This window comes from Centropristis striata, chromosome 6 (genome assembly GCF_030273125.1).
Source record: "Centropristis striata isolate RG_2023a ecotype Rhode Island chromosome 6, C.striata_1.0, whole genome shotgun sequence".
Lineage (NCBI taxonomy): Eukaryota > Metazoa > Chordata > Actinopteri > Perciformes > Serranidae > Centropristis > Centropristis striata.
In genome coordinates this window covers 11,174,769-11,189,015 of record NC_081522.1, presented here as the reverse complement: position 1 = coordinate 11,189,015, position 14,247 = coordinate 11,174,769, and positions in this window count along the sequence as shown.

Sequence of the window (14,247 nt, the reverse complement as noted above, 5' to 3'; positions counted from 1 at the left end):
GCTCCAGAGGAGACAGCCACATTTGAAGCCTTCCGTCGGTGACTTAAAAAAATAAATACAAATCTGTTGATGTGACAGCAGCTTCAGACACATTTTAAAGTAACTTTGAAGAGCTGAAAATACCCACACTCATGTCAAATCAACAATCATGTCAAGCTAACCCAGTTAGCTAACTTAGCTTGATTTGACTGGAAACACAAGGCTCTGAGCCCTCATGACTCACATTATTTTAAATTTAAAAGAGATTGTTGCAGATTGTTGATACTTAATCGAATACCTTGTATCACTCCTGAGGAGATTAATATCATCACATGATAGATATCAAGCCAAGTGGCTCACAACGTCAAGTTTTAAATAGTATTGGTCTGATTTTATTATGTAGCTAAATAAATCAGGTCATCCGAAAGTTTAGAGTGCACCTCATGAATAGTTTTCACATACAAACAAGCAAACAACTACATTGGTTTAAACTATTTTTCACTTTTTATTACAATAATCGTAATCTCATCACAACCCCATACGTCATGCTTGTTTTTCTGCAGTAAAAGTACACTGTGAACTGAATTTATCATTTTGGTCCTGTCCTGATGCTTCTGGCAGTAGAGATTGAAGAGGGTTTTCAGAGACCAGAACAAGAGGCAAAGATGAACAACATTGTTTTTTGTTGTTGTTGTCGTCTTATTTTCACATGACCAAACCAATCCTAACTAAAAGTGTTGATTGCAAGGTCACATCCACCATGCTGATAAAAGTTAACCATGTACTGGTGGACTACTTTGAATAATTTTAATTTTAGAATCATTATTAGTATGTCCTCTTCAGGACACATATCCTAATTATAATTTCACAGCATTTCTGATTGACTCGTGTGAGGAAAAGGCCATATTTCTCCCCATTATCTGAGCGCTGTAACTGTCTCATATGTAGCATCTCGCACTCTGTTTGGGAACACAGGGACCTTTTGCTTCCCTCAGCAAATGCTCTCATTTCAGTGTTGCTATAGTGCACTGTAGTCATCACTGGAGAGGTGCAGAGAGCAGCCTACACTCTAGTTTGATCACAAGGTTGTCCACCCTTGTCTCTTGGCTTTTTGGAAAGCTCTTACACATATAAGTAGTGAAGTGGCTGCATGATCTCTGTGCTGGAGAGCTCAGCCCTGTCCAAATACTCTGTATACTTGAAGCTCAAGTGTTATTCTCAGCCACAAAGTGATACACCTACTGGGCCTCAGGAACAAAACATTTTGTTAAACAAAGTTTCAATCCTGACAAAAATTATTAAAAAAAATAAAGTGGTCTGTAAAATTTTTAAGATGTTGATTACATATATGTTGATAAAATACCAATTATTTTAGGTTTTACTGAATATATTTGCATATATTTGTTCAAAAATATAGTGAAATATAGTTTCCCACAGCCTGAGGAGATCTACACTAATGTTATGTTTTATACACAAACGATATAGAAAGGTTGTCACAATACCAGAATTTTAAACTTTGATGCAGTATTAATAATAAAAACAACAATCATAAATGCTTTGGATTCCAATACTCTTAGGCACACAAAGTAGGATATTGTTTTACCCCTTTTATTTATTAGCAGTGCTGGTACAGAAAACGTTGGTGAACACATTTGTTATGATGTTAATGGCAATAAACATCATTATTGTTTTTATTCTGATTGTAGATCTGCTTTTTTTCTGGTCTAGATCTGATTTTCATTACAACTTACTTTCAATATTATAGAATTTAACAGACATCATATTTTTTTCAACACATGGTATCAAAGTATTCAATATATTTTTGACAACCTTTAAAAGTAACCAAAGGTATTTTGTTTACTATAACAAAGAGATGCATAGCTAATGTTTGGCCTTTTCCCCTTGAAAATGACTGAAATTATGAATCAATTGTCATAAAAGTTGGCAGGTAATTTTCTGCCAATATATTAATCAGTTTATCAGCTAAAATACTTATTCTTTTGGCTCTAACATTTTTGCTGAAATGTCCTTTTCTTCTTATTTATGATGACAGTTTTGAGTAAAACCATAGGCATGATTTTTACGAATAAGACAGCTCTGCAGGGTATTTACTTTTTTTTAAAAACCCAGGAAATGTTGACAACAGACTAATGAGATTTATTTGATGAAATTGTTAGTGAAACTAGATTTCTTGCCCCTGCTTCCGGTCTCTGGTGATTTTTTTTTTCCTGGTAAACACTTTATTTCTATTCCTGTTTGGTTCATTGAAGCATCTGTCATTCCCAGTGCTCCCACTGCATCTGACAAAAGCAGAGCCATGTTAGATTGAAAAGACAGAGGGGCAATCTTTCAAATGGATCTCTTTTCGAAAATATATTATGACATAATCATGTTTTCTCCCTAAAAGCCCAGGGGAGGCCTGTCTGTCAGATTGCAGTCCTCTCTTGGCTGCCTGGCCTGAACAGAAACAGCAGTTGTGTGTTAATAGAACCCAGAGGCACTCTGAAACCTTACCCATTCTGCTTTACGCTCTCAGCCAGGAGATTAAAGTCAGGGAAACATTACAGGAGGCTGGATAATTGCCCCTGTGTCTCCAGCAGACAAAAGGCAACGCTCCGGCAATTCCCTCGGTAAATTGTCAAGAGAGGCTCAAGGATCCTTCAAGGCTGCAGCAAATTGTACAGTGCTGTCTAACAAACTACCAATCTCTGGATATTATGAGGCTTCCATATATCCTTGGCCATAATGACAGCTTGCACTGCTATAATAGAGTGCAGGCGCAGGGTAGCTTTTGTGAACACACTTCCAATAGAAAAATTACTACCTTACTTCCCAGTCTGGGCTTTTGATTTTTTCTTTTGTTCCCATTTGTGTTTTGATTTATTCCACTGTCATTTTTATTTTTATTAAGAGCTGAGTGTTGACTGCTGCCAGCAACAGATGATTGCAACCTTTACTCCTGAGGGCCACTTGATCCCCCGACAGGAAAAAAAAAAAATCTGCAAACAGTTAATGAGTTGCCATCCATGCCTAGTGTTAAGGGTGTCTACAAATTAACAGAGGCTTTTGTCAGGGCTCTCCTTCGCTCCCTCGCTCTGTCCTGTCCTCTTGCCACCACTTTCTCTCTCACCCCCCACCCCACCCCCCTTCATCTTGCGCTCCCTCCTGCTCTTCAATTTTCTCCCTCTACCTGCCTGCTTCACGCTCCAGTAGCTCCGTGGCGAAAGCGGCGCTGTCTGGCTTTGGCTCTGAGCAGCACTCATTGTCATTGCGGTTCATGTTTAGAATTAGCCATTTAATGAGAACAAAAGAAATTAATTGGTGGTTTAAGCCTAATGAGACGTCTGTGAAATTAACGGAGCCTCATCAATAGAAACAAATAAAATCCTTCAGCTTGTTGTTGTGGAGCATTATTCTGACAAAGCTTTTGACACAATGATGAATAGCAGGTCAGGAGAGACCATCTGTGCTTTTTTAAACCCCTGCAGGAGGGGGATGGAATGTGGGCTGGCTCGAAGAGATGGTGATAAAAGAGGGAGAAAGGGGAAAGGGGGAGGGATGGGAGAAAAGAGGAGAGAGGGATAGAGAGGAAAAAAGCTGAGAAAAAAACAAATTCACCGGCTTTATTCATCGCCCTTTAGCATGATACCGCTGTCTAACCATGGTTACAAAGGAAATAAAAAAAGCAGGCATTAGCATGTGAAAGGCACCGGGTCTCTGACTATGCGTCCAGAAAGCCAAAGAGCTCTGATTTCGAGGGATATTTAACCTCCATTCAGACAGCAACAAAGGCCTGGCTGTCGCGCTGAGAGCAGTGGTTCAGCCTGATTGGGGCTTGGGTGGGAGGGAGGGGGGAGAGGAGGGGACAGGCAGGATCACAGACCTCATTTGTTCCCCCTCTTTACTTTAGCCTGTCTCTATTCCCACTGAAGAGCAGCATTTCCTCTCTATAACCCCCTCCCTCCCTCCCTCCCTCCTCCTCCTTCTCCGCCTCCTCTCAAAGTTGTAAATGTATGACCTGAGGAATAAATTGGATGGGAAGGAGGCAGCACAGAGAGGAGTAATACATCTTTATCATGTTCGGTGACCTTTATTTACCGCGCGCCGAGCAACATCGTTGTCCATGTTATGTGTCTGCCTCGCTTCCTTTGCCTTTAATGCCCCAGCATGGAAGTTGTGGACGTGATGGAGGTGGTTATCTGCCTGTCTTCAGCCCCGCTAGTGACTCAGCCCTGCCCTCGCTCTCTGGCCACCCAGCAGGGCCGGCCCAGCCCAGCCTGTTTGTGTATCATGGAGAAACTGTTTGCTTTCCTGCGCTGATCAAATAAACAGGCCATGTCTTTGGGGGGCGGGAGGTTGGAGGAGTGGTGTCTGTGTGTTGTTTAGCTCTCTGGGTGTAGATAAGGAATTGTTTGATGGGGTAGAGAGAAACGAGAGCGATTTAGGTCAGCTAATCTGATTTACACAGAGATGGTCTGGCCATTGCAGGGAGCAGTAATTACATAGAGGGATTAGAAGCCCCCCAAAGCTCCCAACCTACAGAGAGGAGAGAGGGGTGGAGGCTTAAAGGCCGGAGAACTGCTCGAGTATGTTGCTGCAACAACAACAGCTTGAGCAGTTCTTGGTGCAGATTAAAAATGGCTGAGATTGCACTCAAACAAAAGGGGGCATTTGGCTAAAGTAGTATTACTTAGCTTGTTTACATGCATTTACATCTGCTGCTTTGATCCCCGAAATTATCAGGAATTTGTTTTCCGTGGCCAAATATCACAGTTGTGTCTGCCAGGGAATCCGGCGGTACCAGCTGATGTCATCAGTTTAGCCACTCATCACATTTTTCTCTTCTCCAGGAACTTGTTTACAACATACAAAGCATAAAATCCCATGTTATGTTTCCCTCGCCCTCTGTCACTGCTGCAGCTGCTCTGTATTTGAGCACACTTTGTGTGATACATAATTTGCAGATTGATCACTTTCAGCCTTGAGATTCTGTTCACGACGAGCTGTTTCTCCACGTTTCTGCTAGGTACACGGAGCAAATATTTAACACTTCTCTCATTGCCATTCGTCTGTGTATTTAAAATGCACAGCTGAATAATTGCACTGCCAGAGCCATTACTTCATCCACAGGAATGACTTGCACGCTTGGCTGCTGTTTCTAGAGTGTGCTCGGCTAATCCACTCATTGCTTTGTGCATTCAGTGCTGTGAACCATAGGGCACCCGCTTGGATGCCCGTGCATAAATTACTGCCATGGAACATAAAGTGCTGGGAGGATTTTCCTTAACGATCGCCAACGCTTTAAACGCTTCTGCTTCAACAGTCGATACTGCTCGGCCCATTCAATTATTCAGCGGGCCGTCCCTCATTAACAAAATCCTGACCTTGACATGTCTGCCCTATTTCTCTCCCCTGACAGACTCAGCTCTCCAAACGACTCTGTTTGCTCTGATATTGGCTTGGAAATCCATGCATATTGATAAGTTGTTTGCAGTGTAATTGAAAATGTCAGTTATGAGGCCCGCACAGACAAAGGTCGGCCCCAAGAACAAAAGCTGACAGGCTGCTATGTATGGAGCATATAGTGTAGGAACGAAGGAGAGGAGGATCACAGGAGAATGAACTTTGATTTATTGTCTTGTATGCATTTATAACTTACTATTTGTATGTTCAATTTATGCCAAAAGGAATAAAAAAACTAGGAATGCACCGATCCAACTCATATACCGATACATGGGCTCGACCGATATCAAGCGCTGATCCCATACCAATACTTCATTTATAAGCTTTATGCCTCATTATGTGAAACGGACTGGAGTCATATTTTTGTGTGTAAGGTAACATCAGACTTAACCATTGCTTTCATAACTTGATAAATGCATAGATATAATAATCCGTATTTGTTATTATTAAAATAATAAATCATGCAGAAGCAACTTGGTAAAAAATCTTGATGATGAAAATGAACAGAAAATGAAGAGCAAAATAAAATGTATTTTAGGGCCAAAAAATATTCACTTGCTATGATTTTTGACTGATATTGCAATTCTGTAATGATTTACAATATTGGAGGGAAATGGCATTTTAATTCTTATTTTTATTGGAAAATACATTAAAATGATCATTATGTAATTTTTAAAATCTTTTTATTTATTTTTAAATACTTTTTTCATCCGTAGAATACAATTTGCTGGCAGGACATCTCTGCAGTACCACCATTTTTATTTCAGAATGGTATTTTGATTCATATATATATTTTTTAATTAACAGTCCTAATAGTATGTAAACATAGAATTGGATTGAATAGATTGTCACAGATACCAGATCCAGCTGCTTGAGTCAGTATCGACCTGATATCCGTATCAATATCAGTGCAACCACAGTAAGAACAGAGAGGGAACACTGTAAGATGTTTAAGCCTAAGGTAATTACATGACGCCATTTTCATAAAGTTTTATGGATTGGTTTGTGGTCACTTGATTGAAATTCTAATCCCTCTCCAAAGGTCAAATTGTTCATCATTCATATCTCATGGTCTGTGTAAACATCCACGGCTCAAACATTCGATAGGACTTATGAATATGCTCATCAAATTGGTAACCCACCGTCTCTCTCTCTAGTCACAGGTGTCCTGTGGGTGCTGTCTTATCTCAGGGACGTGTTGTACCTTGTGCATCAGTGATGTGATGTGTCAATCAAAAGCCGCAGCACTCTGCATCCCAGAGTGTTACCCGCTCACAATCTGACTGTCTTAATCTGCTCCACAGGGGTGAGATCCGAGGTTAAAGTGTTCGCCACTATTTCTGCATAAACAAAGATTGGAACCTCAATCCCCAGGAGCTTCAGCTGGCCGACAGGCCCCCACCCCCGCCATAGCCTGTCCTGCCTGCAGGCAGAGTGGTGACTGCCTGCTGGTTCTTTAATCGATTGCTAATGGGTTCAATTCCATCGTTGAGGAGCTGCTTGGAACCTGGCCCTGAGACTGAATGAAGTGGAAATACCATTTGCGGCTTTATGAGCCGTTATACTGCAGCGAGAGACCTCTATTCGGCATGCTTCATAGCGCTGCCGAGAGTTTTGCACCACCGCCTGATGGTTTTTCTTATGCCGGCTCCTACTGCTTTCGTCTCAGTGCTCTCCATTTACACTGTGCCCTAAAGCATTTACATCCATTCAATCTACAACAAAATTGCTTTGCTTTGCTGCATTTTTCACAAGGCTTGATGTGTAGGGTAATTACCATAGTATATCTCCCATGTACACATGAGGGCCCAACAGATTCATTCCGTCTTTAAGCTGTGATATTATTCATCAGTTTTTATCAGTAGCATGTACCTTTGGCCCTGTGTAACTCCGAGGCTTCTGGGATCACTGTGTCTTATTACCCTCAGCAATGAGCACGCAGTTCAGACAGTATGAAATATGTGAGGAGTGAATACGTTATGAAACTGCAGTTGTTGTTTTTTTTATTGCGGTAACATGTTTCCACCTTGTGTAGATGTTGCAGTGAGAGAGGTTGTGCCTCATACTTCACTCTGCCTGGTTTACAGATCTGCCCAGATTTCTGCAGTGCTCTTATGAGCTTGCTCTGGCTGAAATGCAAAGCTAAGCAGCCAACACTGCTCTACATTTCACATCCAGTCCCAGCAGACATGTGCTCTTTGAAGCATTTCTGGGCCAGGGATACAAGTCTTGTTTGTTCAGTACTTCTGGAGTAAAAAAAAAAGGAGAGAGAGAAATGTAAGCTATTTTTTTCTTGCACTATGGCAGAGAGTAACATTCTTTGACGTCTCAACAGAAAGCCTTGTATTACAGCACTTGCTGCCAGATGCCTTGATAGAATCACCCATGTCAAACAGGAAGAGAAATAAATGCTTCATTGAACTAGAGCTTAGCTTAGTGATGGTGGGAGGGAGGAATGGTGTGAAACAGAAAGGGAGGGGCGAACAGGCTTCTGTGTGGGTGTCTGTGGGTGTCAGTACACTAGCAGAGGGTTATTCTCAACCCTTGGTATAAGCACTTTCTTAGATGTGGTGTGAATAATTAGTGCGCATGGCCTAGATAGTCTCATCAATGAACATCTAATCTTCTAAAAAAGAGGAAAGAATAAAGCTGTAATCAAGGAAACTGACGATTTTGGTAGCAGACCTGGTGCCAGCAGTTTCAGCGGGGTACAAAGCACATGTTTGTGTTTGTTCTTTCAGGCTCATCTTCCAGCGCCAAGTAGAGTATGACAGGATTTACATGCAGGTTTCTAATCTCTGTAAGCGAACCTGTTTCGGGATGTAATTCACATGGTATGTCTTTTGATTCGGATTAGTCTGTGCAATCCTCTTACCCGTGGCTCAGTATAACTTATCACTGACAAGGCCGTCTCGTGGAGCAGTGCAAATCCTCATATCCACCCCTCCCAGACTTCCAACTCTTAATTCTAATCTGTCCAAATCTGATCTGAGACTTTAACTTCCAAATACCTCTTGAAAGCCAGAGCTCAAGCTGAAGTTCATGCAAGGGCTTTGGATTACATAAATTGAGGTTAGGGATTTCCAACATGGCCTTATGTTTGAGAATAGAGCAGGATTTGGATGTAGGTTGTCGCGGCAAATCTCCTGCATTTTTTAAAATCATTTTTTTCTCTTTAATCTAGAATCTTTAATAAAGGGATCATTTCTTATGTCCTACAAAGTATTATTTAGTAATTGATATTGTACCTTTTTTGCATGACTTTACATAAAATCATATTCTATACCCCAAAATATTGCATACATTCTTTTTTAATGCACTTAATTTAGATTTTGAAAATTAAATTGTGCGATAGAAAAAGTTTTCTAAACACTGCATACTTTACTTGCTTCGACGTGAAAATACCATGAAATATTTAAATGTATGAGTCACATTCCTGATCCTTTAAGGTTCTTTATAATTCAATAAACAGGATTTAAAGTAGAGCAGGCATGCTCCACTTTTTCTGCCTCAGCCGGAAGGCCACAAACGGGCTCTTATTAAACGTTGTAAGATTATGCCTTAATCTCACTGAACACATGTTGGGTGGAATAAAAGCAATTTTATTTCTGAAACAGTGCTCCACACAGCTCTCCCTCTCTATAATCTTATCCCAGCTTCTGCTACAGAATGAAAAGTCTTGTTGCCATGCCAAAAGCTGCAGTGTGTTTTGAGTAGGCTAAGAGATCGAGGTCTTAATTGAGAGTTTGGAGCCATTAACGTACCTGTGGCCGACTTGGACGGCACCTACTGCCCAAAGACAAACTTAGTTCCCAGTTGGAGAGGATTTGGGTGCCATGTTCTCTGCTCTTGGTGAGACCGTAGTGTGAAGATGACGATAAGCCAAAGCTCTAAATCCCAGACTCAGCTGTCTTATCTGGAGCTGCTGGGCCGTGTGGCATGCTTTAATGGAGGCGGCTCACTGTCTGAGCTTTAGCTACAATCGCATTAAGATTCCCCTTCACCTCAACTAGGCTTGTTTGTTGTCAGTTTTTGATTGAATCTTGTGAATTAAGGTTTCATCTCGGTTAAAGTCACCCTGCGGTTTAATTCTTCTGACTGCTGTGTTCCCAGGAAGGAACAGTCTAATTTAATCTCTTATCATGTGCGAGAATGACAATAATACTACAACTAATAACACGCTAATACGCTGAAAAATAATCAAACTTTGAATAAAGCAGATTTGCCTTTTTGCCCTCCCTCTGTTTGCTGCAAAGGAGAAAAACTTAAGTACAAAAAAGTGATCATTTATTTTATGCACATGAAATGAATTCAGGTTTCACTTCAAATAAAACACCACTTCTTTTAGCATCTAATGACAGAAAAATGGCTTGTTAACAAAGCTCTTTGAAAACAGGACTGTGTGGTTGTTTGAGTATTTTAAAAAAAGCAATTGCTTTTCCATTCACTGTTTTTTTCTGTCACCTGCAAGTGAGTCATTTTATTCTGAAAATAAAAGTCTCACTCAACTTAAATAAAACATTAATATATCAGCCACTGACTTAATTAATGTCACATATACACTTTCTATTTTTAAATTAGAAGATTTGAGACATCAATGATGATGTAATCTGGATGAAAAACTTAAAGGTTTAGATAAAGGAGGGAGTTTTTTCATAACCCTGTCCTTTTTCCCTAATCTTAACCAAGTAGTTTTGGTACCTAAACCTAACCAAATTGTTAAATTTAACAATGTTTATATATTTAAAACAGAGATTGTTGCATCTTTATATAGACTAATCTTTATGTTTTTCGTACTTTATCATACAAACCCGTTCATGAGAATGCTTTCAAATGTCCTCTACAATGGGTTGATTAATCAGTTAATTGATTGACTAAACATTTGTTGCCAAAACTTTGATAAGCGATTACTTGTTCATGTTTGTATAATGTAAATTGATTATCTTTGGGTTTCTGACTGTTTGTCAGACAAAACGAAACATCTAAAGACATCACATTGGACTGGGATATAGTGATGGGCATTTATTACTAGCTTCAGGACATGGAGAGTGCGTACGGGGTCAGCTGGCAGCCCCTCACAGCCACAGGGTTGTGTCGAGGCAGGTTGGATTGACCTTGTTTTAAAGCGCTAGCCTGGCCTGGCAGTACTTCTGGCATTGTTGTGCTTTTGCTATTATCTTCCCTCTGTTTATCCCCACCCCTCCCCGCTACCCATCCACCCACAAACACACACATGTGCACGCAGCACACCCATACCCCCAGTGAGTCCCAGTCTGTTTACTCAGGTGCCTGCTCGCTCGGTGCAGTGATGAACTCCTGTGCAGACTTTAACACTCCGCTGCCTCTCAGGCAAATGCCAAAACAAATCTTGTCATAATTAGCAGTAATCCTGCTCATTACCGTCTGCTTAATTATCCTATTAATAGCACTTCCTGGGAGAGCTTGTTTGCTACGCAGGCAAATGTTTGTTCCTAAATTAGCAGACAAGAAGACAGCTCCATTGTTCAAACAGCAGCTTTGACAAAGCAGAACAGGCAGGATTAACAGCAGACAGAACGGGCCACAAGCTCATCTCCGCTTGGCGCTGACAGGCAGGGAGGAGGCAGCCTGGGCCAACAACAGCACTCTTATCCTGCAAGCTGCTGTATAATCTACATAGTCAAGTACACACAATCAGCACAAGCAACTTGTCATATCAGAGCTGCTGTGTACTATGAAATAAGCATGAGTGACAAGAATAGAACAAGCTACAGGTGCACTAGGATAGACAGTTAGAGTATGAAACAATGCATCAAAATGAATACGACGAGACCTATGTTATATATTTTGTTGAGTTTTGTACTTGTACTCTTCTGAACGTTTCAGCAATGTTGTACCCCAGAGAAATACGTAATTTTCCGTTTGTCCGTTACCTGTCAGTAGCATCATTTATTATAATCATAAATGTAATTTTTATCCAGTTATAAGCCACATTACTTTGCAAAATGTTAATTTTGGTAATTTTTAAGTCTGAATTTTGAAGGCAGAAGGATTTTAGTTATTAGACGTCTGTTGATTTTTAACGTAAAAATCCTTTATTCCGTGTTTTTACTGGTTTAAATCACCAGGTCTGTTTGTTTTGGAGAGGAGGAGAACTCTTTCCAGAAGAAAACTTCTGGATCTAAAGTTATCAGAGAAACAAGCTGCACAAATATTAGCATCAGCTGTCTGTTGAACTGTGTCAGAGAAATGCTGATTTTCAGCCTTAAACTGTTTATTTAGGGGTTTTTTTTAGTTTCTTTCTTTTTGTTTTGAGAAGAGGGGGGTTCTGTGGATAAGTGGTAAAAGCCCACTGAACGCTACACTAAAAAAGTCTTCAGTGGGAGGAACTGGCTGCAATGGTGGCATTGCTCCATCATTTGTTACTTTTTCGATTTTGAGACCCCTAGTGGCAGAAATTGACAAATTGCACATTTAATATACAATGCTTTTAAATGTGCCCGATGCTTTGTTTTTCATTGCTGTGAATAGAGCTTAAGCCTCTGTGTTGTTCTTAATAGGATCCAGTCAGATTCCTCCGACCTGAGAGCCGAGAGCATTACTGGAGCACCCTGCAGACAACCACCCGACTAACCTCATTACACTGCAGGTAACAAGACACTAATGTGGACTTACAAGGCTGTGTGACTTTCAGAGGGAGAGTTGTGCCTACTCCCAATCTTGTAAGGCGATAGGCTCATCATTGTAAAAATAGAGGTATTAGTGAATTGGATCTGTCTTATCCATCCAGCATCCCAAGTTCCCAAACAAGGCTCCAGAGGAAAGCTTTTAAAGTAAATAAGGCGAGTGCTCAGAGGGAGGTGAAGACCAGCCACACAGAGCTATGCACACTAACCTAAGCAGACCCAACACCTCATGCTCCAGCAGGCCTATACATTATAAATGACCCTCTCTCTTTCCCCCATCCACCAACCCCCCTATACATACACAGCGTGCCATAGCTGGAATAAGCAGAGCCCGGTCTGTGGAGCCCGCAGCACTGTCAGCCCATTGATGTACAACACTCTGCCCTTTGTTCCTTGTACACAAACACACTTTCCACATTAATATTTCACAGGAAATGTACTCCGTGCTTGTGATTTAAAGCCTTTTCTTGTTAACAATGCTGTTTTCTCTATTCTGTTGCACTGAATTATGAAGGCAACTTGTCAGAAAGAAGACATGCCCATTAGATTATAATACTACTGGAGATAAATGATTACTGGCAAGGCACATGTGACTTAATCCACTATGCCTCGCTGTTCTCGTTTAAACATTTTCCCTGAGGTTGCACTTGCAGCTATTAGTTAAGAGCATGGAGATGTGTTTAATGTGCGTACAGTAGCCTATATGTGAGTGAGCATTTATAATGTGTGTGTACACATTGTGCACATATGCATATTATACATTGCTTTATTGCCCATGCATTTCTCTCTGATCTGTTTGAAAGTGTGAGAAAATGTACAGCCATGTGATGTCGCTTGTTTGTTCTTGTTGTCAGAGAAAAGGCAAGGATCAATGGATTTTCCTTGCAAGAGTGAAACATGACAGACATAACGAAAGCCTTTCATGAGAAATGAATGAATAATTCATGGGCGCTCTCTCGCTGTGCTTTGTTGTGTCTCATACAGATGGGATTACAGAAGGCTAGATCTTGGAAACATATGAAAGATTAATTTGTGATCTGGGACACTGCTTGCTTACAAAAGGACTAAATAATGATTTTACTGAGAGTGGCAGCGATCTGGGGATGGGTGTGATGTGCACAGGGGGCTGGACACAAAGAGCCTGCAGAGAACACAGCACTCAGAATAATGTGACCTGACAGATATTCAAAAACTTTGTGTGAAAAGTGAACTTCAGCTTTCAGACATTTCTCTTATTACTTTGATTGATTTACGTTGCCATGCAAGCCAATAAAAACTGAAAGACAAGTTAGTGTTGGAACAGCATTGTTAATCATTTTTTCTAACGATCCCTTAAGAGCAAAGTCAATTTGCTTTACCCTATTTTACACAGGCAGGTCAGACACATAGCAGTTAAAAAAACATCTTTCCGAGCTGCAGGGACTTGCTGTCTTCCTTGAGGATGCTTCAGCTGGCCGGATGCTTTTTGAATCCGGGCCCTCCAGCTGAAGAACTGTCTTCAAATTAGCATCCTGCTGCCTAACATTTAACAACAGTAGAGTAGCTACTCCTGTCTTCATCGTTGCTGAATGTAGTATTAAAGGCTTGCCTAAAAATAACTTGAATCTTTTAAAAAAAAAAAAAGCCCTCTAATAACTCACCAGGGAGCACGAGAAGCTGTTGTCTGGTGTCTCCCAGATGGCAGAGACTCCAGGGTGGCACTGCTTGTTGTTTTTGATGAGCTGTGCATATACAAAAGCAAAACATCTGGAGCCGCCATGTGGCCTCTCCATTTGGCCAACCCCATACCTCCCTGAGCCAGATGCACCCAAACAACTGTGAGCTAAACAGCATGAATGATTCATAGAGGAGCGAGAGGCACAGCTCACACCAGAGACCTGCCAGCCACTTTGATTGGAAATCTGAAAAAGCTATGAATATGCACGAGACATTAAGCCTGCTAGGGGGGGATGATTTGTCAAATGATCTGTATTTGACCAATATGGAGAAAGCTCCTGTGGCTTTTCTGATTAGAAAATAAAAAATGTAATGTCCAATTGCCAGAATCATTAAATTATTAAGATGTGAAAATGGTTCATGAGGTGCTATGGAAATGTGATTGTGGCGCCTTGCTGGATTGCTTCCCGTGTCAAAGATAAGC